General features: G+C 37.7%; 1 protein-coding gene across 3 annotated transcripts in view; it reads left to right on the top strand.

Moving 5' to 3' along the window:
• The first annotated feature begins 89 nt into the window (after nt 1–89).
• Nucleotides 90–5,527, top strand: part of mideasb (mitotic deacetylase associated SANT domain protein b) — a 32,300-nt gene continuing 26,862 nt past the window's right edge. Inside the window, exon 1 of one of the 3 annotated variants that reach the window (XM_065288519.2) lies at nt 90–422. The gene's annotated coding sequence lies outside the window, so the exon portion shown is untranslated. Of the gene's footprint in view, nt 423–1,631; nt 2,310–5,527 lie in introns of those variants that run through there. The other 2 variants (XM_065288518.2, XM_065288520.2) reach the window with 2 other exon arrangements.

Genomic DNA, 5,527 nt, shown 5'->3' with positions numbered 1-5,527 from the left:
CGCTCCTCTGATTGGCCGCGGTGTCCGCGTTAAAGGGCTGGTCACAAATTCCATGTGTTTACTTTGCTTGCACATATAGGTTAGTGGAAGTCTTACTGTAGCACGACAAAACATCATATTTTTAGGTGTTTCGTTGTTAGTATACTAAAAGCACACGTAGCATTGATATGGGCTTACACTGGCCTCAAGGATGTTCATATAAGGCTATCTTATATCGTAAAACTGCCACGACGAATATACTAATGTGTTATAGCTAAATGCAAGTGAAAATGACATCACTGTGCAATATGCAGCGGGTGGCGCTCTTACCAACGAGGAAGTGACGCTACAGGCAAAAGGCTTAAAGTTTTTTTCTCTTTTTTTCTTGAAAGCAACACGAAAAGATCTGGATCGCTTGAGCAACGTCGCAGATGCTTTTAAAGGTAATGTAGGGCATTTCTACCCGGTTAACTTTAAATGCACGTTCACTTGTAAAAATAAATAAATGTCTATAGTTTTATGCAGGATGTCGAAATAGTACGTTTACCTAGAAGGATTTCGAGGGTGGTTCCCTGTTGTTGACAGAAACAATTAGATGTGCTTTTACATTGCAAACATTGTACGGAATATTGAGCTGTTGCTGTTGTAAACCTCTTTTGCACGAACGCAGCAGCCTTGCATCTGCACATGTGAGAGGTAACCGAAAGTGCTTATCAGCAGAAAGGCAGCAGTGTTGCAAAAAAAAAAAAAAAATGCATCGATTTGCTTATCATCATCATCAAGTAAATGTTTTTCCTTTAAATCAGTGAGGGTCTCAGCAGTGCGCTGTCAGTTTTGTACCTGCGTTATGATGGATCATGTTACTGTTGTGCAACATTTGGTGGTGTTGCAACAACTGTGTCTTAAACTTGTGTTCGCCTCCCCCAAAGCCATCGCAGTACTTTGCAATCCTGACTGAGTGCATGCATAATGTCTGAATAATCCACTTACATCAAGGACAGCATTAAAATAATTATGTACCAATTTGCGGTCAAGCATTGTTGCGTTTAAATTTGAATGCGATCATTTAGGTGATTAACCTGGCAAGGCAAGTCAGTTGTCTGGAGAAGAGAATATGCATTTACAGTGTTGTTGCAATAACAAAATATAACACAATGACATTTCCATTTAATGCCAAACCTCCAAACAGTATTCAAGGCATTGATTAGATTGTTTATTGGTAGTCAGAAACTGGTACAGTCGACACATGCCATACCCACAGAATGACCCGCATGTCTGTTGGCTTTGCACTTTATTTTAAGGCACAGCAGGGAGAGTCCACAAACACTGACACCATTAGGCCTGTGGGTGTCTCCTTACTCGCGGCAGCACATGCTTGATCATGTCCGAGACTCCTGAGCCTCTGCACGCATGCAGAAATGATTCCTATAGGGCGTATTGGTGTATATGGACTGATGCGTAGTCTAGAAGTGTATTAAATACTATTATGAAGGCAGTCTGTTTATTACAGTTGGTTGTTACTCTCTCCTAACTATATCATAGCTCACAGTGTTTCCTTTTTGTGAAGATCCCAAGTCTTTCTTTTGCTAAAGATGGATTGGGGAGTTTTTGCCTGTTTCTGAGGTAAAATACCACTATAGGGAACGTCACTATAGATATAGTCTACAATGTATTACATCTGTACCAAATGTAACTTGGAATATTGTATGTATTTAATGTATTTTCCGTTTTCACTTTCAATATGTTTCTGTTCACTTTGCTTTTTCTTTGCTCAGTAAGTGTAAATATCAGGATAGTCTCATTCGTTGACTTTATTCAGGTGTGGATGGGGTTATGTTTGGTGCACGCTTACACTAACGTTTCCCAGTGACGGAATTTCCCGCATGACCCGTGCATTTGCTGTAATTTGCAGCGCCCTGCATGGAGGGGAAAAGCCTTATATGGTCGCGGAAGTGGGTGTGGCCAACAGGACAGTAGGGGATCACAAGACTTCTGCTGAAAAGAATCTTGTTCCATACTCCGTATACGAGTAAACTAGTGTGTGTTATTGGCGTTTTGATTCGCATATGTGTGCAATAATAACGAAATCGCGTGCAATTTTTGAAACGTCTCTCCCGCCATTTTCTCAAAGAAGCCCTCCATTTCCATTTCTCGGTAGTTGCGTTTGTACGCGGATGATCTACCTCTTGACTTGAATATTACTGGAGTGAGGTCAGCATATCATGACTCAATCGTGGATAAGCATGCAGTCATTGCTGTGCTGTTGCGTTGGTCATTGGGCACATGGACCGTGCCGTTGATCTTAGGACGAGCACAAACTAACCAGAACGGTAAGGATTCTTGTTTTAAATGTCTCAACAAATTAGCTCAATAATAATGTGGGCAGAAGTGAAAGACTTCAGCAAACCGAAACCATGCAATAGACAATCATTAGCAAGTTGCTGCAAAATATTAAGCATATCTCACCACTTCCTATTTGTGCTTGTTGCGTTTTTAACGATGAAAGCAATAACTTCAAATCACGTTCAGTACAATTGACAACTAGGAACAGAGAACTGGGGGGCTTGTCATTTACTACTTTCATTATTGTGCTTCTCGAGTCTGCTTCATAGGGTGTATTGTTGTCCCACTGTGTTGCAGTATGCCACGGTATTAGTGACTGGATAATCCCTTTTGTGCAACAAAGGACTTCTGGTAAATAGCGCTGAGCTGGCTGCACTAGGAAGGGGTCCAGGAAAGGCACTGATATAGTATGCAAACAGGACGTGTCTCAAAACATACCGAGTTGTCTGCCTAGGTAGCATTTTTGGGGGGCACAATAGGGGCGTTTGTAAAACTTCAAAGGACGACATTACATTCCGTCTTTAATGTTTTGTATTTGTTTTTCTAATGTCATTTTTTTGTCGTCTCTTACACGAGCGTTGTACTATTACAACTGCATGTCGAGTAAGTAACTTTTTAGTCCCAACGTTTAAAACGTGTTTAGTTTTTTTTGTATTACGCGTTCTTTGCAAACGCCCCCTACTATGCCCACAATGCTGTGTAGGCAGCTCACTAATTTGAGACACAGCCACTCTCTCAAATCAAGGGGAATTTTAGCGCGTGCCTCGGTTCTCGTGCCTCGTCCGTAGTTTAAATTAAAAAGCAGGTGCGATTAGGTAGTGCTTGTTAAACGGGTTACCTTGTCCATTGCCACTCATTTGCATAGTTACAAAATAACATGTGTTATCATGCAGTGAAACGCGTTGGCATAAATTGACCTAACACTACATATATTCTTTTCTCTTTAACTGGACCCTGTTTAGGTTGATGCAATTGTTGTTTACATCGTACTAGTACTTGGGGTGTTTTTCATTATTGCGCCACCCCTGAAAAGACTGCAGCTTTAGATGGCTGCTCCAAGTACTGCGTGTTGTCTTTTCTATTGATTTTACTTGGGGTGATCTCGACATAGGGCAGAATGAATATAAGCGTGAATGAATGAGCCCTTTGTAACATACTGCAACTCTGCAGAATTACTCAGTGTTTTGCTTTGTCTTTTGACTGTGGAGTCAACTTAACTTGGTTATTGTTAGTTGCCATTTAAAACTGTGCATGTTCAAATTGCTTGTTAAAGGCATAGTTCACAAAAAAATGTAAATTCTGTTGTCATTTACTCACCCTCATGTTGCTCCAAACTTATATAAATGTCTTTGTTCGCCTGACTACAAATAAAGGTGTTTGTAAAACCAAGCAGATCTGGGGCACCATTGACTTCCACAGTGAGAGAAAATAATATTATGGAAGTGGATGGTGCCCCAGATCTGTTTGGTCGGTAACATTTTTCAAAATATCTTCATTTGTGTTCAGACAAACAAAGACATTTATACAGGTTTGGAGCAATGTGAGGGTGAGTAAATGATTACAGAATTTTCATAATTCTGTGAACTATCCCTTTAAGAGACCACTGACAAACAAAGCTAATTTTTTTCATAGTTTTTTAAACTGGTAATAGTATAAGCAACTACTTATTTATTTATTAAAAATGTATATAATATAAATATATTTAATATAAATATAAAACAAAATTTCAGGCAGACATGCATGTCATTTAACTAAATTAATTTTTGTTATTTGCTAATGGACGAGGTTAACCCCTAATATGCATATTATTTATTTACCTGGTAACACTTTACAATAAGGTTGTATTTGTTAACATTAGTTTATGCATCAGCTTTCATGAACTAACAATAAACAACACTAAATATCATTACTACATCATTTGTTAATAAAGTTGCATTAAAATTATAAAGAAAAACTGTGCTTTTTTATCTTTTTTTTTTTTTTTACAAATTACTTATCTGTGATCTTCATAATTTTTTTTTTTAAACTTATGTTCCCTTATAATTTTAATCATAAACGAACGCAAATCTCCTCCCCTCCTCCAAACGATCCCTCTTTATTTCTGGTCATATGGTATGGCAGGTGGGGAAAAGATTGTAGCGATTAGCAAATAGCAACATGACCTAACTTCAAATGATCCAATCAGTTCTCAATGGACAAATTCAAGACCAGCCTTACCTTTTTTTTTTTTAAGAAGCCGTTTCAATCGTATACATCACCATGGGGAATATTAGACAGTTGCTTCTTCCGTTTTATGGCGACTTTAATGTTAGTTCATATTAATTTCATCATTTAATAATACATTTTTAAAATCAAAAATTGTTAATGTTAACATAACATCAAAACACATTTGACAAAGATTCATAATTAATGAACTACTTTGTTAATAGTTTGTTCAAATTAGCTAATGCATTAACTATTGTCAAACACAACCTTACCATTTATCTAATTTAGCCCACATAATATGGGGAAGGATTAACATTGCAATGTTTTGTTTTTCTGCAATGTAAGAAATACTGTATTACTTCACCAGATTACTTGGAAATGCCTAGTCTAAGAGGTATTAACTTCTGTCTTGCATTTTTGTATAGTTCACTGATTTCTCACAGAGACATCTGGGATTTGATTCTGCCAGCTGAAACCTGCAGAATGTTCTGTATGTTCTGTGATGTGACTGTTGCAGATGCAGCCATTGAGATGTCGATGCTGAAACGATATATTGTGCAGCCCTATTTTAAATAAGAAATGTCTTTATGCATGCATATGTCACACTTCTGTAGTTTATTGTTAAAAAAGAAACCAAAGCATGTTAATGATCTACTTCTATTGATTTTTAAGATATTTAAATAACTTGATCATATTTGTATACTTATGTAAACTATTGGGGAAACACCTTAAAATCATCTCTCATTTTGAAACCATGTGCTCTCGGTGGGATGTGTGCAACTGTACATCTATCCAGCTACTGTTACTCTTACTCTCTGCAGATTCAATAAAACCCCCAAATCTCACTTTCCTCTGCTCTGACTCACACAGTTAACAGTGACACACGTTTCACTTTGATTGGTCGCTATGATTACTCATTGTCCTTTTGTGCATCCTTTGCACAGTGAACAAACTACCCTAAATGTTTATAATCAATGTACTTTTTCATGTGCACCAAGCT

This window comes from Paramisgurnus dabryanus, chromosome 17 (genome assembly GCF_030506205.2).
Source record: "Paramisgurnus dabryanus chromosome 17, PD_genome_1.1, whole genome shotgun sequence".
Lineage (NCBI taxonomy): Eukaryota > Metazoa > Chordata > Actinopteri > Cypriniformes > Cobitidae > Paramisgurnus > Paramisgurnus dabryanus.
Note: the sequence above shows the minus strand (reverse complement) of the source record. Positions and strands in the feature narration are given on the sequence as shown.